The sequence below is a fragment of the Pseudophryne corroboree genome, chromosome 2, assembly GCF_028390025.1.
Source record: "Pseudophryne corroboree isolate aPseCor3 chromosome 2, aPseCor3.hap2, whole genome shotgun sequence".
NCBI classification, from domain to species: Eukaryota; Metazoa; Chordata; class Amphibia; order Anura; family Myobatrachidae; genus Pseudophryne; species Pseudophryne corroboree.
The window spans coordinates 734,462,574-734,484,877 of NC_086445.1; positions in this window are offsets into that span (position 1 = coordinate 734,462,574).

Genomic DNA, 22,304 nt, shown 5'->3' on the forward strand with positions numbered 1-22,304 from the left:
CAATATGAATCTCAGCTGTCCCCAAATCACTGCAAATTCTCCTTGCTCTGTCAAACTGAGAATAAGGAAGGCCATATTCCAGCGGTTTAGGATGGAAGCTACCCCCATGTACAGATGGAGCCGAACTCATCTAGTGCGGCTCCCTCGCAGGCGTGTGCTCCCAGCGGGACTAGGCGATCTGGAGTCTAGCCCCACTAGGGGAGTGCACAGAGATGCTAACATTAAAGTGAATGGGGCGCATGCGCGTCTCAGATGTGGCGATGGGTGCGCCTAGGCAGGCGTGCCCAGGCACAGACGGAGCCACGATTAGCGTGGCTCCATCTGTAAGATAATATTTCTATCTGTAGGTTTGTGATAGAGGCTAGTACCAATGACACCCTCATTCAATGTAAAGTTTACTGTACTGGCATACTATAGGTGAATTTAATGGGACTCTCAGATGAACTATGTGTATCCATAGATGTGATAAATTGGTCTCTAGTGCCTGTTCATATCACCAGTAAACCATCAATATATCTTACATAGAAGGCTATGGCCAGGATGGAATATAATGCCTGCCGGAAAAGTAATGCACCGCATCGGACATTACAAATGTGCATCTATTTACCAGAATTTAAGCAGTGTAATGGCGTGCATAAATTTCCCATCTTCAGCTTCTCTATATTTAGACTAGAAAACGTCCGATATTTATGGACCGATCGAAATGTGTCTTTTAGTATAGAAGGACCACAGTGTTTGAGAAAGTCACCCACTGTCCTCCAAAAGTCCCATGATTAAAGAAGGACACAGTCCTCCAGGAAGCACAAGCAGTTTATGCGGATTTAAATTACATGTGTCATTGCAATATTCAGTGTGTAATTGCAACTGCATCTAATTATGTTGCAGTGTATGCCTGGAATACATTGTAGCATAACATTTTGTATGCAAATACAGTTGCTATTACACACAGAATATAGGCATGCTGCATATAATTTTAAACAGCGGGAGCTGCTTGTGCGTCCTTTTCACAGCACTTCGTTTTAGAAGCAAAATGATGTGAATAGAATGCCCAAGCAGCTCCTGCTGTTTTAAATGATATGCAACATGTCTATATTCTGTGTGTAATACCAACTGTATATGCATACAAATTGTTATGCTACAATGTATTTCAGGCCATACACTGTAACATAATTAGATAGAGTCGCAATTACATACTGAAGATAGCAATGCCACATATCATTTAAATCAGCATAAGCTGCTTGTGTGACTTAGTACATTCATTTGCATATATGACGCATTTGTGTGTTTAGAAAAAAAAAACAAATACAGTACATTTAGTATTTGGAAATTATACACAGAATATACTTATGTCACATATCATGGGATTCAGATGGAATTGCTTGAGCAACTTAGTACATTTATATGACTCTAATACACATTTCCTGTGGAAAAAAAAGTAAACATTTCATGTGCAGTACATGTAGCTTTTTAACAGATCAAAGGTTTATTTATGTAAGTGTCAAAATGTATTGAAAAGTGTTTATTTATTGCAAATGTGCTTTAAAAGTGTAACCCACTTAACTTTACATTCATTTATAGTGAACACCCAAGTGTACACGACCTTCTCCACCATGTGTGGTGCGATGGAATCCCAGAACTTACCGGAGGGTGGTCCTGCAAGTGTATTACCATCACCATGGTAACCAAAAACAATCTGCCGAACATTGAAGTAGTGCTGTAAAAACATGGTAAACAAGTCAATATATTGACACATAGTTTTTACTTGATTTTTGCTGTTCAACTATATAGTACAAAGTTCAAGCAAGAAATAACTTTTTATACCTAATATACCTGACTTAACTGGCTGGAAAAAAAACCCAAAAATATTATACAATAATTAGTTTGTTATTCTATGCAAAATATACTATATTATGCCATAAGGGAGTTAATTTATTTTTTGTCGTCATTACTGCATACCGATTCTATATTAAAATGACTAGGACATGCGTATGCACATGGACTGAATGGACGGCATACTTAGTTGCAGCTCAGCTTACTAAGGTGCACATGGGTAAAATGAGCGTGGCTACATCTGTATCTCCCATTTATCAGTTTACCAGGCTTCTATCACATATCCCCCCACTTTGTCAGTGGAGAGAACTTTGAAACGTTATTCAACTTACAGAAATCATTGCAGAAGTGCAAACTCCCATCTGGCTATGGAATCAGCACAATAGAACTTGACCACTCATTATTTCACTGTTCAATTACCCCCAACTCCAACATTTTTTTAGACACTGATTTCTTTTGGGCTTCTGGTATTCTATAGGGCTTTAGGATTACCTTAACCTCTGGTCAGTGATTATGTCATATTTAATCACTGTTGTTTTACCGGGTATGTCTGAAAACAAAATCTGTATCTTATGAGAAACTCTTTAGCCTCCTTCCGTTGAACAGTTAAGAGGGTTTTAGCTATTGTTACTTCAGGAACCAAAGGCACAGCGTTTTCTGAAGGGACTGGGATGACTGACATATCTGCTCTATCCTTCCATGATTTTATAAGATTTACATGGTAGATCTGTTCTGGCTTTCTTTTCCCAAGCTGGTACACTGTATAATTAATCTTCCCCACTTTTTTAGGATTTCAAAGGGTTCTTAACGCTTAGCCATAAGTTTACTTTCTACTGTGGGAACCAAAACATGCACTCTCTCTGCATGAGCAAAGAGCAAAACTGGGCAGTGTAAATGTTGATCCGCTGCTATGCCTATTGAGCCTGTTCCAAGTGTCCTCTCACTATCGACACCACTGCAGCAATCCTTTCCTGCATCTGAGAAACATGCTCAATAACAGATTTATAGAAACGTGATTGCCTCTCCCATGCCTCTTGAGTAATGTTCAGTAATCCCCTTGGGTGTCTTCCATACAACAAATAATAAAAAAATAAAAATCCTGTGGAGGATTGATGAACCTCTTATGTCCAGCAATAATAAATAAGTAGGAAATAATCTCAATCTCTTTCATCTTTATCCATTACAATTCTTCAGCATGTTTTTTTAAAGTTTTGTTAAACCTTTTTACTAGCACATCAGTCTAGGGGGATCCACAGAGGTACTTAACTGAGTAATTTTAAACAGGTGGCATGACTCTTTCATGATTTTTTTTACATAAAGGAGATACCTGGCCAGCCAGGATTTCCCTAGGTATCCCCAGCCTGCTAAAGACATGTATTAATTCTCTAGCAATGGTATCACTTCCAGGTATCTGGTAGAGTAATCTATTATCACCAAATATATTCATGGCCCCATGAGGCTTTTATTAGAGGTCTAACTAAATCCATGGCTATTCTTTCAAATCAAAACTCAAAAATGGGTAATGGGACAAGTGGACTTTTAAAATGTGGCCTTGGAGCAAGATATTGACATTCAGGGTAAAATTCAGATACCAAACCCAGGCCCGGCGCTACCCGCTCAGCAAGGTCATGCAAAGCAGGGAGGAGCTGGGTCAGAGAGACGCTCTCCCCGCTCTGCAACCTTGCTCTGATGTGCGCTGTTGATGCCGGCAGCCAGTGCCTGTCACTCTGACAGACATCAGCGGCGCCAGCAGCATGAACAGCGGCTCCCCTCTCCCTGCCTCCTCACTGACGGAGCCGCACTGTCCCGTCTGTTGTTGCTGCCAGCACCTGTAACACCACAGGCAGCAGCGGTGCCGGCAGCATGAAGTGATGTGCTGCAGATGTATAACATGCGCCGCCTGCCCAGCGTTGTGAAGGGGCCCACAGCCGGCAGCAGTGTAGTGAGTCACACTGACTAATTACACGCTGCTGCCACTGAGCTGCAGGTCCTAACAGAGGAAGCCTGGACGCGGTCCCTGGCACCAGTGAGAGGGTGATCGCAACACCCTTCATCTCTGCACCACACTGCTGCAGCTCTCAGCTTCCTGGTCTTTGTGTTGGCCCACCAGGCCACCACTGCATGCTGGGACATACGGGGGAGGGAGAAGGGGGAGTCACGGCAGCAGTGTGTGTCTGTGTAGAGTGAGGAGGAAACATCAGCACTAAGCACTCAGCCCCTGCAGTGAGGAGCCTTGCCGGAGCAAGAGCCAGGAGGTGCAAAGTGTGGAACTTGTAGACAAAGAAAACACATGTAAAGTAAAGAGTGTGTGTTTTGCTGTGTTTGTGTGTGTCTGTGTGTGTGTATGTGTTTAGCTATGGGTGTGTGTGTTTCTGTATATACTGTATATGTATTTTCCTATGTCTGTTTAGGTGTGAGTGTGTGTGTGTGCGTGTGTATATATATTTAGCTATGTGTGTGTTTTTTAGTGATGAGCGGGTTCGGATCCTCGGAATCCGACCCGCCCGAACTTCACCTTTTTTTTACACGGGTCCGAGCGACTCGGATCCTCCCGCCTTGCTCGGTTAACCCGAGCGCGCCCGAACGTCATCATCCCGCTGTCGTATTCTCGCGAGACTCGGATTCTATATAAGTAGCCGCGCGTCGCCGCCATTTTCACACGTGCATTGAGATTGATAGGGAGAGGACGTGGCTGGCGTCCTCTCAGAGTCCGTTGTATTATATTAGAACTTAGTTAGTTATAATTGTGGGGAGGATTGGGGACGGGGAGCAGCTGTTAGGGAGTACAGTGCAGGGTTTTGAGTTTAATCCGTTGTTTCTCTGCCTGAAAAAAAACGCTCCACCATATCTGTGCTCACTCAGTGTGCTGCACTGCTGCATGATATATCTGTGCTGAGTGCACTGCTCACACTGCCTAATTGTGGGGACTGGGGAGCAGTTATAGCAGGAGTACAGTGCACAGTTTTGCTGACAGTGACCACCAGTCCAGTATACGTTTGTCTGCCTGAAAAACACTGTGGTGTTTTTTTTTTTCTTTCTTCATGCTAGTTTGTTTAGCAGTCTGCTGACACTGCAGTGTCCACCAGGTCCGTTATACAGTATATTATATATATAATTAAGCACTAAGCAGCAGTACGGTAGGCCACGGCTGTACCTACCTCTGTGTCGACTCGTCACTCGTCGTCCATAAGTATAAGTAATACTATCCATCCATCTACATTGTATACCTGTGGTGTTTTTTTTTTTCTTTCTTCATACTAGTTTAGCAGTCTGCTGCTGACACTGTCCACCAGGTCCGTTATACAGTATATTATATTTATATATAAGCACTAAGCAGCAGTACGGTAGGCCACGGCTGTACCTACCTCTGTGTCGTCAGTGCACTCGTCGTCCATAAGTATAAGTAATACTATACTATCCATCCATCTACATTGTATACCTGTGGTGTTTTTTTTTTCTTTCTTCCTACTAGTTTAGCAGTCTGCTGACACTGTCCACCAGGTCCGTTATACAGTATATTATATTTATATATAAGCACTAAGCAGCAGTACGGTAGGCCACTGCTGTACCTACCTCTGTGTCGTCACTCGTCGTCCATAAGTATAAGTAATACTATACTATCCATCCATCTACATTGTATACCTGTGGTGTTTTTTTTTCTTTCTTCATACTAGTTTAGCAGTCTGCTGCTGACACTGTCCACCAGGTCCGTTATACAGTATATTATATTTATATATAAGCACTAAGCAGCAGTACGGTAGGCCACGGCTGTACCTACCTCTGTGTCGTCAGTGCACTCGTCGTCCATAAGTATAAGTAATACTATACTATCCATCCATCTACATTGTATACCTGTGGTGGTTTTTTTTTCTTTCTTCATACTAGTTTAGCAGTCTGCTAACACTGTCCACCAGGTCCGTTATACAGTATATTATATTTATATATAAGCACTAAGCAGCAGTACGGTAGGCCACGGCTGTACCTACCTCTGTGTCGTCACTCGTCGTCCATAAGTATAAGTAATACTATACTATACATCTACATTGTATACCTGTGGTGGCTATTAGTTGTGCGCAATATATGGAGAACAAAAATGTGGAGGTTAAAAAAATAGGGAAAGATCAAGATCCACTTCCACCTCGTGCTGAAGCTGCTGCCACTAGTCATGGCCGAGACGATGAAATGCCATCAACGTCGTCTGCCAAGGCCGATGCCCAATGTCATAGTACAGAGCATGTAAAATCCAAAACACAAAAGATCAGTAAAAAAAATGACCCAAAAATCAAAATTAAAAGCGTCTGAGGAGAAGCGTAAACTTGCCAATATGCCATTTACGACACGGAGTGGCAAGGAATGGCTGAGGCCCTGGCCTATGTTCATGGCTAGTGGTTCAGCTTCACATGAGGATGGAAGCACTCATCCTCTCGCTAGAAAAAAGAAAAGACTTGCGGCAAAAGCACAGCAAAGAACTGTGCGTTCTTCGAAATCCCAAATCCCAAAGGAGAGTCCAATTGTGTCGGTTGCGATGCCTGACCTTCCCAACACTGGACGGGAAGAGCTTGCGCCTTCCACCATTTGCACGCCCCCTGCAAGTGTTGAAAGGAGCACCCGCAGTCCAGTTCCTGATAGTGAAATTGAAGATGTCAGTGTTGAAGTACACCAGGATGAGGATATGGGTGTTGCTGGCGCTGGGGAGGAAATTGACAAGGAGGATTCTGATGGTGAGGTGGTTTGTTTAAGTCAGGCACCCGGGGAGACACCTGTTGTCCGTGGGAGGAATATGGCCATTGACATGCCTGGTGAAAATACCAAAAAAATCAGCTCTTCAGTGTGGAAGTATTTCAACAGAAATGCAGACAACAGGTGTCAAGCCGTGTGTTGCCTTTGTCAAGCTGTAATAAGTAGGGGTAAGGACGTTAAACACCTCGGAACATCCTCCCTTATACGTCACCTGCAGCGCATTCATAATAAGTCAGTGACAAATTCAAAAACTTTGGGCGACAGCGGAAGCAGTCCACTGACAAGTAAATCCCTTCCTCTTGTAACCAAGCTCGCGCAAACCACACCACCAACTCCCTCAGTGTAAATTTCCTCCTTACCCAGGAAAGCCAATAGTCCTGCAGGCCATGTCACTGGCAAGTCTGACGAGTCCTCTCCTGCCTGGGATTCCTCCGATGCATCCTTGAGTGTAACGCCTACTGCTGCTGGCGCTGCTGTTGTTGCTGCTGGGAGTCGATCGTCATCCCAGAGGGGAAGTCAGAAGACCACTTGTACTACTTCCAGTAAGCAATTGACTGTCCAACAGTCCTTTGCGAGGAAGATGAAATATCACAGCAGTCATCCTGTTGCAAAGCGGATAACTGAGGCCTTGACAACTATGTTGGTGTTAGACGTGCGTCCGGTATCCGCCGTTAGTTCACAAAGAACTAGACAATTTCTTGAGGTAATGTGCCCCCGTTACCAAATACCATCTAGGTTCCACTTCTCTAGGCAGGCGATACCGAGAATGTACACGGACGTCAGAAAAAGACTCACCAGTGTCCTAAAAAATGCAGTTGTACCCAATGTCCACTTAACCACGGACATGTGGACAAGTGGAGCAGGGCAGACTCAGGACTACATGACTGACAGCCCACTGGGTAGATGTATTGCCTCCCGCTGCAAGAACAGCAGCGGCGGCACCAGTAGCAGCATCTCGCAAACGCCAACTCGTTCCTAGGCAGGCTACGCTTTGTATCACCGCTTTCCAGAATAGGCACACAGCTGAAAACCTCTTACAGCAACTGAGGAAGATCATCGCAGAATGGCTTACCCCAATTGGACTCTCCTGGGGATTTGTGACATCGGACAATGCCAGCAATATTGTGCGTGCATTACATCTGGGCAAATTCCAGCACGTCCCATGCTTTGCACATACCTTGAATTTGGTGGTGCAGAATTATTTAAAAAACGACAGGGGCGTGCAAGAGATGCTGTCGGTGGCCAGAAGAATTGCGGGCCACTTTCGGCGTACAGGCACCGCGTACAGAAGACTGGAGCACCACCAAAAACACCTGAACCTGCCCTGCCATCATCTGAAGCAAGAGGTGGTAACGAGGTGGAATTCAACCCTCTATATGCTTCAGAGGATGGAGGAGCAGCAAAAGGCCATTCAAGCCTATACATCTGGCCATGATATAGGCAAAGGAGGTGGAATGCACCCGTCTCAAGCGCAGTGGAGAATGATTTCAACGTTGTGCAAGGTTCTGCAACCTTTTGAACTTGCCACACGTGAAGTCAGTTCAGACACTGCCAGCCTGAGTCAGGTCATTCCCCTCATCAGGCTTTTGCAGAAGAAGCTGGAGGCATTGAAGGAGGAGCTAAAACAGAGCGATTCCGCTAGGCATGTGGGACTTGTGGATGGAGCCCTTCATTCGCTTAACCAGGATTCACGTGTGGTCAATCTGTTGAAATCAGAGCACTACATTTTGGCCACCGTGCTCGATCCTAGATTTAAAACCTACCTTGGATCTCTCTTTACGGCAGACACAAGTCTGCAGAGGTTCAAAGACCTGCTGGTGACAAAATTGTCAAGTCAAGCGGAACGCGACCCGTCAACATCTCCTCCTTCACATTCTCCCGCAACTGGGGGTGCGAGGATAAGGCTACGAATTCCGAGCCCACCCGCTGGCGGTGATGCAGGGCAGTCTGGAGCGACTGCTGATGCTGACATCTGGTCCGGACTGAAGGACCTGCCAACGATTACTGACAAGTTGTCTACTGTCACTGCATATGATTCTCTCACCATTGAAAGAATGGTGGAGGATTATATGAGTGACCGCATCCAAGTAGGCACGTCAGACAGTCCGTACGTATACTGGCAGGAAAAAGAGGCAATTTGGAGGCCCTTGCACAAACTGGCTTTATTCTACCTAAGTTGCCCTCCCTCCAGTGTGTACTCCGAAAGAGTGTTTAGTGCCGCCGCTCACCTTGTCAGCAATCGGCGTACGAGGTTACTTCCAGAAAATGTGGAGAAGATGATGTTCATTAAAATGAATTATAATCAATTCCTCCATGGAGACATTCACCAGCAGCAATTGCCTCCAGAAAGTACACAAGGACCTGAGATGGTGGATTCCAGTGGGGACGAATTAATAATCTGTGAGGAGGGGGGATGTACACAGTGATGAATCGGACGATGATGATGAGGTGGACATCTTGCCTCCCTAGAGCCAGTTTGTGCAAGGAGAGATTGATTGCTTCTTTTTTGGTGGGGGCCCAAACCAACCAGTCATTTCAGTCACAGTCGTGTGGCAGACCCTGTCGTTGAAATAATGGGTTCGTTAAAGTGTGCATGTCCTGTTTTTACAACATAAGGGTGGGTGGGAGGGCCCAAGGACAATTCCATCTTGCACCTCTTTTTTCTTTCATTTTTCTTTGCGTCATGTGCTGTTTGTGGAGTATTTTTTTGAAGGGCCATCCTGCGTGACACTGCAGTGCCACTCCTAGATGGGCCAGGTGTTTGTGTCGGCCACTAGGGTCACTTAGCTTAGCCATCCAGCGACCTCGGTGCAAATTTTAGGACTAAAAATAATATTGTGAGGTTTGAGGTGTTCAGAATAGACTGAAAATTAGTGGAAATTATGGTTATTGAGGTTAATAATACTATGGGATCAAAATGACCCCCAAATTCTATGATTTAAGCTGTTTTTTAGGGTCTTTTGAAAAAAACACCCGAATCCGACAAAAACAATTCGGTGAGGTTTTGCCAAAACGCGTCCGAACCCAAAACACGGCCACGGAACCGAACCCAAAACCAAAACACAAAACCCGAAAAATTTCAGGTGCACATCACTAGTGTTTTTCTGTGTATACTGTATATGTATTTTGCTGAATGTATGTGTTTGTGTGTTTTCTGTGGATGTGTCTGTGTATATGTGTTTTGCTGTGTGTGTGTTTTACTATGTGTGTATATCTATATCTACAGATGTAACCACACTCATCCATCCCGCGATGCGTACGCATCACGGCATGGATGGCGCCACTAGTGTGCCCATGTCTATGAAGCGCGCATGTGTACTTCTATGGAGTGAACGGAGGCTGCGAATAGCCGCAGCACGGCGATCACTGCTGCTTGCCATAATGCGTATGCCGGTTCCTACACATTGCGGCAACAATGAGGCTGGCCACACATCTATCTATCTCACATTCCCGGTAGTAAATGTTGACATGTGCATCTCTCTACAGTGTGGCGTACCGTGTATAAGGCTCTCTACTGCGTGGCGTACCGTGTATAAGGCTCTCTACTGTGTGATGTACCGTGTATAGGGCTCTCAACTGTGTGGCGTAACGTGTATAAGCTTCTCTACTATGGGGGGTATTCAATAATGTGCTGTTTTTTCGGCTAGCCGAAAAAATGGCACAAATTCGACGATGGGTATTCAATTGCAGGTGTTTTCACAAATTCGACAAAACACATGGATCAGCGGCAAATTCGCCGATCCACTTGGTTTTTGCCAGTGCCGGATTTTTCGACCAGTCAAAAAATTGGCACAGGCATTGAATAGGGCGAATCTAATCCGCCCTAAAACGGCTGATAATTGCCGATTGTTTGACTGGCCGAAAAATCCGGCAATAATTGAATACCCCCCTGTGTTATAACATGTATAATCTTCTCTGCTATTTGGCGTACCTTGTATAAGGCTCTCTACTGTGTGGCGCAACGTGTATAAGGCTCTTAACTGTGTGGCATACCTTATATAAGCTTCTGTACTGTGTGGCGTACCTTGTATAAGCTTCTGTAATGTGTGGCGTACCTTGTATAAGCTTCTGTACTGTGTGGCGTACCTTGTATAAGCTTCTGTACTGTGTGGCGTACCATGTATAAGCTTCTGTACTGTGTGGCGTACCGTGTATAAGCTTCTGTACTGTGTGGCGTACCGTGTATAAGCTTCTGTACTGTGTGGCATACTGTGTATAAGCTTCTGTACTGTGTGGCGTACTGTGTATAAGCTTCTGTACTGTGTGGCGTACCGTGTATAAGCTTCTGTACTGTGTGGCGTACCGTGTATAAGCTTCTGTACTGTGTGGCGTACCGTGTATAAGCTTCTGTACTGTGTGGCGTACTGTGTATAAGCTTCTGTACTGTGTGGCGTACCGTGTATAAGCCTCTCAACTGTGTGGCGTAACGTGTATAAGTGTCTCTACTATAGGGGCTATTCAATTATGTGCCAAATTGACCATGGGTATTCAATTGCGGGCACTTTGAGCCCGATTTTGAATCCCTTTTCGCCCATGACTTTTCCCCCTTTTTTTTTTGTTGAATCGGCATGGGCGAAAATGCCCGCAAATTCGACAAAACTCATAGATCGGCTGCAAATTAGCAGATTCACGTGGCTTTTGCCAGTGCCGGACTTTTCAACACGTCGAAAAATTGGCACAAGCATTGAATAGGGCGAATCTAATTCGCCCTAAAAACGGAGAATAAATTGCCAATTTTTTGACTGGTCGAAAAATCTGGCAATAATTGAATACCCCCCTATGTGTTGTAACATGTATAATCTTCTCTATTGTGTGGCGTACCCTGTATAAGGCTCTAAACTGTGGTGCAACATGTATACGGCTCTCTACTGTGTGGCGTACCATGTATAAGCTTCTCTACTGTCTGGCGTACCCTGTATAAGGCTCTCTACTGTATGGCACAACGTGTATAAGGCTCTCTACTGTGTGGCATATGGTGTATAAGGCTCTCTACTGTGTGGTGTGACGTGAATTGGGAGTACTATTGTGTGGCGACACCTCTTGTTAGTGAGACAAACCATATTTTGAGGGATGCCATTTCCCTATATTTAATATGGGATGGGGCCCAATGCATTTTGTTGCGCCTGTGCCCACTATTCTCTAGTTCCGCCACTGCGCCTGCCTGCCCAGGTAGACCACCGCACGCGTCCCTGCCCTCACCCTCTCTGTAACTCCCCCTCAACGTCCCTGTCCTCACCCTTCCTGTAACTCCCCCTCAGCATCCCTGCACTCACCCTCTTTGTAACTCTCCCCTCAGTGTCCGTGCCCTCACCCTCCCTGTAACTCTCCCTCAGCATCCCTGCCCTCACCCTCAGCATCCCTGCCCTCGCGCTCTCTCTAACTCCCCCTCAGCGTCCCTGTCCTCACCCGCCCTAAAACTCCCTGTTAGTGCAGATGCCTTCACTCTCCATGTAACTTCCCATCAGCATCCCCGCCCTAAACCTCCCTTTAACCACCCTCCCTGTAACCACCCTTTCAGCGTCCCTGCTCTCACCCTCCCTGTAACTCCCTGTCACTGCCCCTGCCTTCACTCTTCCTGTAACTCACTGTCAGTGCCCCTGCCTTCACTCTCCCTGTAAATCTCCTTCAGCGTACCTGCCCTCATCCTCCATGTAACTCCCACTCTTTTGTGATGCACACTGACTTTATGAGTTAAGGGAGGGAGGGCGCAATTTTATAGTTTGCAGGAGGGCGCCGAACGTCCTAGCACCGGCCCTGACCAAACCCACAGCAGACAGGAAAACAGCACAGCAGTCAAGGGTTGTCATGCAATCTAGCTGTGCTATTTTTATTGTGCAGTACAAAAACAAAACATAAAAATAAAACCTAGCTTGTCTGTACACTAACTAACCTAATAGATTCTCTCTCTCAGAGTGGTACGATCTAAAGCCCCTACCACAAATACAGGTATATGCATAATACTTACAGGGAGTGATTCAAACCTGATCGTAGATGTGCTAAATTTAGCACATCTACTGTACGATCAGTTTGTGGACATGTGGGGGTACACCCAGCACAGGGCTAGTCCTCCCTGCATGTCGGGCACTGCCACCCCCGTATGGGTGCAAAAGATCTTTTACACCTGTCATGTTTTCCCTGCCTGCTCTGGCAGGCATCTACCCACCACGTACTGGAGCAGATGTATTAACCTGGATGAGTCATAAGGAAGTGATAAACCAGTGATATGTGCAAGGTGATAAATGCACCAGCCAATCAGCTCCTAACTGTTGATTTACATATTAGAGCTGGTTGGCTGGTTTGTTTATCACCTTGCACATATCACTGGTTTATCACTTCCTTATGCCTTCTCCAGGTTATTACATCTGCCCCACTGTGTCACAGCGCTGCGCGTGATGTCACAAAGCCACCGCAGCCCACGCCCGCAATGGTCCGGACATGCCTGCGTTGTCAAGACTGCGCCCCCCCAAACACTGTTCTAATGCCATTGGCACGCCACTTCCCGGCCCGTGACCACCTCTTCCTGTTAAACAGGCAGTTGCACCAGTTGCAGACTGCCTCTGCCTGTCAATCAGATAAATGTACCCACAGCACATGCGCACTGTGTAAAGGGCTTCAGAGTGCGATCACTGTTGTAGCAGCTAACGGTTCTGAATTAGGCCCACAGTCAGTAAATCAAAGTGTCTCATAACAGGCCTGCTGCCTGTTTATCCCAGGTAGTGAGACCCCGAGCCAAGTCCTGACACAGATTTTTATTAGCCTCTTACAGGTGCAGGTACTAATTAGCCTGCTTTCAGGCTGATGGCCTAAAGACCTGAAATGGGCCCCATGGATGGAGCCCTTCCTTCAGTCTCCCATCCACAAATCAGGAACCCTTATCTAACTATTACCAAAAGCCCAAAAACTCTCAACAGAGCAACCACAAACATCTTCCTTGGGTTCTAAAATACACACAGTAGGCCATAAACCTGGGACATAGCGCCCATTTATCACTTTACCGGTGCTTCTATCATAATATAAAACTTAACACAGCAAACATTTGACAAGTGTAGTGTAACTAAACATAATTCATATTTGAGTTTTATGTCATATTGCTGGGTACCAAAATAAATAGGTTGGATTAAATTTTTGTTCAGTTTACTGCCCTCAAAAGCATGAGTGTAATAACATATATAAATACTGACTGTGTTTGTATATAAAAGGTGATGCTAGCAGAAACAAAATCAATGTTCATTGTAAACAATGTTAAGATATTGTTGACAACAGGGTTAATCTTCTGTTCAACACTCTGTGTGGTATTTAAATATACTATATTACCATGAAAGTGTAAATCATAAATCATCATTAGTTTAACTTGCTGAGCAGGGAGGTAGTTGTATTACATGTTCCCTGTAAAGAATAACATGAAACACCAGCAAGACTGCTAGTTCATGGAAGTGAAGGTATACAGTATACAAGTATTAGATAAAACCTGGCTTGATCATTTTCCAAACAGTAATTTCTGTGCTACAATACTATATTAATATTAATGCATTTTATAGATATTTGCGGGCCTTTTTTATAACAGACCACAGCACTTTGCAGACCAGCATTTCTGCTATAATAATATACATTAAATACAGCTTCACACCTGTGGGTGCTTGAATATATGACTTATGAAACACATGCAGGAACAATTTTTCTTGTATGCGTTTATATATTTCGGACCATAATATTTATTTCATAACAGTTTATTTTGTATAGCATTAAATAAAAAACAGAATACAAGCAATAAAGTTGGGTTGTGCTAATAATGTGAATACAAAGGCATTGGTATGGCAGAAAAAATAGTAAATAACAGAAAAATTACTAAATAACACCATGTATAATAAAAAACACATATAACAAATTGAGTTCTAACATAACTATTATAAGCTCTAATAATGTGTTCTTTAAACTCCTGTTTAAAGATAACAGCATCAATAAAGGGAATCTCCATCTGTATACACAATAAAAGCTGTCTGCATACATGCCGCAGGTGATGGACTAATCAAAGTCTGTTTACTGGTTAAAGTAGTTCCAAAACCGTGTACTTGTATTTGTCGCATTCTAAAGGTGCATACACACGGATAGCTTTGGCAAAAGATATGGACGTTCCTCATCGATAGAAAGGACCAATATTTAAAATCATTCCATGTGGAAGAAAGATATCTGCCGATGCGCATACCCACCACTCGTTTATAGGGGTCTATGATCTTTCACACATGCAGAAAGATCATAGACCAATCTTTTGCATTGTGTTCAAATAATTTTGTGTGTGCACGATAAATAATTTGGTGAAAGCTGAACGACTGGCTAACCACTCCCCACCACCGTTTCCTCATTCTGTGCCAGGCTGGATGGAGAAGAGACACAGACAGCAGTTCATCTGTTTTGTTTTCACAGTTTCTACAAGCAGCATGTAAGTACGTGTTGTTAAAAGGCTGCTGGCCACCAATGTATTTATAAACCTTGTAGCAATGTATTTTTCACTGCCCACCAATGTGTCCCATACCTGTGTAAAGTCCCCCAGACACTGGCCAGCTTGTTTATGCAGTGTCCCCCATGACTCTGCACTCTATGTCCCTCATATCACTCCCTTTATGCTTCTGACAGTAATGAATGTGCTCCAGACATTAATCGTTAAAGTTCAATCGTTAAAGATCGATCGTTTGTCCAATCGTTCACTATTTGACACCAAATCATTTGTCCTGGAAATCGTTAACAATATTGGATCGTTTGACAAATCTACCTGTAAAAATAAAGCAGACAGTATTTACCCTGCACAGAAACAATATAACCCACCTAAATCTAACTCTCTCTGCACATGTTACATCTGCCCCCCCCCCCCCCCCCGCCCCGGTCCCCCCCCCCCGCAGTGTACATGGTTTTGCCCATCTGCTACCATCAGGTCTGAATTAGGCCCAACAACACGCGCTGAGGAGCTAGAGGGCTACGCAGACTGTGGAAGTACCGATTCAGCAGCAAAAGTTCAGATGGTCAAGCTAATAATTGCAAAATCACAGGCAGCTGGTGGTGTTCATAGTGATGCAGGAAATGCTGTTTAGTGGGCTACATGTCAAGTTAAATAAAATAGCTTTTTACAATTGGCAAAATAACACTTTTCTTTAGGTATGTATGTTGTCATGTATATGCTCGTTTTAGCATTGTGCATACATTATTACTATTGTAAACTACAGGAAAATGGGGGCAACAAGAGAGTGCTGATGCAGTTATTTTTCTCTCCAAGCTTCTTTACTCTTCTCCATGTAATTAATGGTTTAATTAGTGAGTAGCACATGCAGTGATTTGCTTAGGACAAACACCAATGGTTTTGTAGTGACATCGATGTATAAGAGATGCATTTATTCTCATAATTTTGAGTGAATGTATGCCTTATTTGCAATGTGCTTGTAGTATATGCAGATGCGAATGTGGGTTTGGCTAAAGTCTTCGCAATCAGTGTGCGTTCATTCGCACTTGCAATCTGTGCTGAATGAGGCCCTGAGTCTGTTAATATGGGCATTCCAATGCTGACTATATATATATAACAATATTGTCTAGGTATGCTGCAGCATAATACTAGTGAGGGTGAAGCACCTGGTCCATTAACCTTCTGAAAAGAGGCAGTTGTACCTGGACGGCCAAAAGGCATTGTTTTAAACTGATGGAGGCCTAAAGGGCATTTTCTTTCTAGCTTCCTCTATCTACTCAATTTGCCAATACCCCTTCAGTAGATATAGCACCTAATTATTTTCTACCTACATGTATGTAACACCTTCCAAAATGTCAGGAATCTGACTTGCAATACTGATTTCAAGCACTCACCTTGAACCTGTCCTGCTTGCAAGATTTCTTGCTTGTCTTTGTTTGTGAACAGATGCAAGAATGTTCATGTTTGAGTATGTCCTCTGATTGCCTTCCTGCAGTCAGGGCGTTCCTTGCCTCAGCTGACATTGGCAACAAATCAGAGACCTGCAACTCCTTTGTAAGAATTCTCTGGCAAGTATTTAAGGGCCAGAAAAATTATACCCCTTTTACACCGCAATAAATATCCCTGTTTTTTTCTTGTGAAGGAGCAGAAACCCGGAATATTGTGCAGTGTAAAAAGCACCCTGTTGAATCTACATGGGTCGAGTGACCAAACGTTTCAACTTGAGTAATGAGCAGGGATGAATACTGGTTCAACTCGGCTTGCAGTGCAGTGTAAACAAGTAAGCCAGGTCAATGTGAACCAGGACCCATTCACTACATAGAGAAGAGTCAGCACTTGGAGATCATCTGATCTCCAAGTGCTGCCTCTGCCTGCATCGGCAGTGACATCACCAATCCGGCATATTGAATGGTCAGGCCGCCTGTCTGAAAGGGGTCTCACCGAGTCACACCCAGGAAGGACCAGTGCACAAATCCTGGGTGCGTCCCAGCATTTTAGTATAAAAGCGGCGTTGGTCAGATCCTGACTGCAAGGCTAGCTTGTGCCGTAAGCCTCATTGCTTATCCTGGCTCCAGACTGTATTGCTTAGTTGTTCTCACTTCCTGCATTGCTGGGTTCCCTGCTGTGAAACCTTCCTTCCTCATTTTCCTTAGTCCATTCAGTTGCCTTAAGTTACAGCATACCTGTTTCCAGTGTCACTGTTTGCACAGATCTCTGCTATAGCTTATTGATTTCAGAACTCACAAGTGCATATTAGATGAGTGGGTTCGGATCCCTGAGGTCCGAACCATAACGAACCTCCCTACCCGAGTCCGGATCCGAGTCAGGCTCGGGTATTCCCGTCTGACTCGGAAAACAGAACAAGGCAAAACGTCATCATCCCGCTGTCAGATTCTTGCGGGATTTGGATTCCATATAAGGAGCCGTACGTCGCAGCCATTTTCATTCCAGTCTCGGAGAGTGCGTTGAGAGGACGTGTCCTCAGTGTCTGTGTGGGCGGGAAAGTGGGGTGGCGGGTCTTGTGCTGTATTGTGCTGCTCAGTCCAGTGTACTCAGTGTATTGTGCTGCTTCAGTCCAGCCAGTCACAGTGTTGGTGTCCTCTGCTGTTATATGTCCCCAGTGCTGCTGGCTTGCATTTTTGCTGTGTTGTCCTGCATCAGACCAGGGGAAGTCTCTTGTGCATCAGTCCAGTGACCAGTCACAGTGGTGGTGTCCTCTGCTGCCATATATCCAGTGTAGCTGTATAAGTCCCTTACAGTGTTGTTGTGTTGTGCTGCATCAGTGTCCTGGCCATCAGTCATTCCAGTGACGAGGCAGTCACAGTGGTATATGCTGCTGCTATATGTCCACTGCTGCCATATAATAATAATAACGACAACAGCAAGTCCCTTACAGTGATGCTGTGTTGTGCTGCATCAGACCACTGGTAGTGTCCTGGCCATCAGTCATTCCAGTGACGAGGCAGTCACAGTGTTATACGCTGCTACTATATGTCCACTGCTGCCGTATAATAATAACAACAATAACAAGTCCCTTACAGTGTTGTTGTGTTGTGCTGCATCAGAACAGTGGTGCTGTCCAGGCCATCAGTCATTCCAGTGACGAGGCAGTCACAGTGGTATACGCTGCTGCTATATGTCCACTGCTGCCGTATAATAATAACAACAACAATAACAAGTCCCTTACAGTGTTGCTGTGTTGTGCTGCATCAGACCAGTGGTAGTGTCCTGGCCATCAGTCATTCCAGTCATTCCTGTGCCGCATATTGTCCTATATAACTCCCAAAAAAATAATGGAGAACAAAAATTTGGAGGAAAAAATAGGGAAAGAGCAAGAACCACTTCCTCCTAGTGCTGAAGCTGCTGCCACTAGCCATGACATAGACAATGAAATGCCATCAACGTCATCTGCCAAGGCTGATGCCCAATGTGATAGTAGAGGGTATGTTAAATTCCAAAAAGCTAAAGTTCAGTAAATAGAAATTTAAATGGTCTGAGGAGAAACGTAAACTTGCCAATATGTCATTTATGACATGGAGTGGCAAGGAACGGCTGACGCCCTGGCCTATGTTCATGGCTAGTGGTTCAGCTTCACATGACGATAGAAGCCCTCATCCTCCCGCTAGAAAAATAATAAGAGTTAAGCTGGTAAGAGCACAGAAAAGAACTGTGCGTTCTGAGATGGTATAACAAATCCCCAAGGAGAGTCCAAGTGTGTCGGCAGTTGCGATGCCTGACCTTCCCAACACTGGACAGGAAGAGGTGGCTCCTTCCACCATTTGCATGCCTCCTGCAAGTGCGGAAGGAGCACCCACAGTCCAGTCCTGATATTGAAATTGAAGATGTCACTGTTAAAGGACACCAGGATGAGGATATGGGTGTTGCTGGCGCTGATGAGAAAGTTGACAATGAGGATTCTGATGGTGATGTGGTTTGTTTAAGTCAGGCACCGGGGGAGACACCTGTTGTCCATGTGATGAAGAAGCCCATTGTGATGCCTGGGCAAACTACCAAAAAAGCCACCTCTTCGGTGTGGTATTATTTCTCCACAAATCCGGACAACAGCTGTCAAGCCATCTGTTGCTTCTGTCAATCTGTAATAAGTAGGGGTAAGGATGTTAACCACCTAGGAACAATTTCCCTTATACGTCACCTCCAGCGCATTCATCATAAGTCAGTGTCAAGTTGTGAAACTTTGGGTAAGAGCGTAAGCAGTATACTGACACCTAAATCCCTTCTTCCTCCTGTACCCAAGCTCCTGCAAGCCACACCACCAACTCCCTCAACGTCAACTTCCTCCTCAGTCAAGAATGTCAGTAGTCCAGCAGGCCATGTCACTGTCAAGACCGAGGAGTTCTCTCCTAACCGGGATTGCTGCTGGGAGTCGATCGTCATCCCAGAGGGGAAGTCGGAAAACCACTTGTACTACTTCCAGTAAGCAATTGACTGTCCAACAGTCCTTTGTGAGGAAGATGAAATATGACAGCAGTCATCCTTTTGCAAAGCGGATAACTGAGGCCTTGACAGCTATGTTGGTGTTAGACGTGCGTCTCGTATCCGGCATTAGTTCAGTGGAACTTAGAGAATTGTTTGAGGTACTGTGCCCCCTGGTATCAAATCCCATCTAGGTTCCAATTCTCAAGGCAGGCGATACCGAGAATGTACACAGACATCAGAAAAAGAGTCACCAGTGTCATACAAAATGCGGTTGTATCCAGTGTCCACTTAATCACGGACATATGGACAAGTGGAACAGGACAGACTAAGGACTATATGATTGTGACAGCCCACTGGGTATATGTATTGCCTCCCGCAGCAACAACAACAACAGTGGAACCAGTAGCAGCATCTCGCAAATGCCAACTCGTTCCTACACAGGCTACGCTATGTATCACTGCTTTCCGTAAGAGGCACACAGTTGACAACCTCTTACGGAAACTGAGGAACATCATTGCAGAATGGCTTACCCCAATTGGACTCTGGGGATTTGTGATATCGGACAATGCCACCAATATTGTGCTTGCATTACATCTGGGCAAATTCCAGCATGTCCCATGTTTTGCACATACAATTAATTTTGTGGTGCAGAATTTTTTGAAAAATGACAGGGGTATGCAGGAGATGCGGTCGGTGGCCGGAAAAATTGCGGGCCACTTTCAGCATTCTGCCACTGCGTGCCAAAGACTGGAGTGCCAGCAAACACTCCTGAACCTGCCCTGCCATCATCTGAAGCAAGAGGTTGTAACGAGGTGGAATTAAACAGTCTTTATGCTTCAGAGGATGGAGGAGCAGCAGAAGGCCATTCAAGCCTATACATCCACCTACGATATAGGCAAAGAAGGGGTAATACACCTGACTCAAGCGCAGTGGAGAAGGATTTCCATCTTGTGCAAGGTTCTCCAACCCTTTGAACCTGCCACATGTGAAGTCAGTTCAGACACTGCCAGCTTGAGTCAGGTCATTCCCCTCATCAGGCTTTTGCAGAAGCAGCTGGAGAAATTGAAGGAGGAGCTAGTACGGAGCGATTCCGCAAAGTATGTGGTATTTGTGGATGGAGCCCTTCATTTGCTTTACGAGGATTCAAGGGTGGTCAATCTGTTGAAATCAGAGCACTACATTTTGGCCACCGTGCTCGATCCTAGGTTTAAAACCTACATTGTATCTCTCTTTCCAGCAGACACAAGTGTGCAGAGGTGCAAAGACCTGATGGTTAGTAAATTGTCAACTTAAGCGGAACGTGACCCATCAACAGCTCGCCCCTCAATTTCTCTTGCCACTGGGGCTGCAAGGAAAAGGATAAGATTTCCTAGCCCACCCGCTGGTGGTGATGTAGGGCAGTCAGGAGCGAAAGCTGACATCTGGTCCAGACTGAAGGACCTGCCAACGATTACTGACATGTCTGCTGTCACTGTATATGATTCTGTCATCATTGAAAGAATGGTGGAGGATTATATGAGTGACAGCATCCAAGTAGGAATATCATACAGTCCGTATGTATACTGGCAGGAAATAGAGGCAATTTGGATGCCCTTGCACAAACTTGCTTTATTTTACCTAAGTTGCCCTCCCTCCAGTGTGTATTCCGAAAGAGTTTAGTGCAGCCGGTAACCTTGTCAGCGATCGGCGTACGAGATTACTTCCACAAAATGTGGAGAAGATGATGTTCATCAAAACGAATTATAAATTCCTCCGGGAAGACCTTTACCAGCAATTGCCTACAGAAAGTACACAGGGACCTGTGATGGTGGATTCCAGTGGGGACGAATTAATACTCTGTGAGGAGGAGGATGTACACAGTAAAAGGGGTAAGGAATCGGAGGATGAGGTTGACATCTTGCCTCTGTAGAGCTAGTTTGTGCAAGGAGAGATTGATTGCTTCTTTTTTGGTGGGGGCCCAAACAAACCAGTCATTTCAGCCACAGTCATGTGGCAGACCCTGTTGCTGAAATGATTGGTTTGTTAAAGTGTGCATATCCTGTTTATACAATATAAGGGTGGGTGGGAGGGCCCAAGGACAATTCCATCTTGCACCTCTTTTTCTTCTTTGCATCATGTGCTGTTTGGGGACTAGTTTTTTTAAGTGCCATCCTATCTGTAACTGCAGTGCCATTCCTAGATGGGCCAGGTGTTTGTGCCGCACACTTGTGTCGCTTAGCTTGGCCATCCAGCTACCTCATTGTACCTCTTTTTCTTCTTTGCATGATGTGCTGTTTGGGGACTATTTTTTAAATCTGCCATCCTGTCTGCCACTGCAGTGCCACTCCTAGATGGTCCAGGTGTTTGTGCTGCACACTTGTGTCGCTTAGCTTAGTCATACAGCTACCTCATTGCACCTCTTTTTCTTCTTTGCATCATGTGCTGTTTGGGGCCTATTTTTATCATCTGCTATCCTGTTTGCCACTGCAGTTCCACTCCTAGATGAGCCAGGTGTTTGTGCCGCACACTTGTGTTGCTTTGCTTGGCCATCCAGCTACCTAATTTTAGAGCTGTGCACTGGAAATATTTCGGGGTTTGTGTTTTGGTTTTGGATTCGGTTCCGCTGCCGTGTTTTGGATTCAGACGCGTTTTGGCAAAACCTCCCTGAAAATTTTTGGTTGGATTCGGGTGTGTTTTGGATTCGGGTGTTTTTTTTCAAATCCCTCTCAAAAACAGCTTAAATCATAGAATTTGGGGGTAATTTTGATCCTATAGTATTATTAACCTCAATAACCACAATTTCCACTCATTTCCAGTCTATTCTGAACACCTCACAATACTATTTTTAGTCCTAAAATTTGCACCGAGT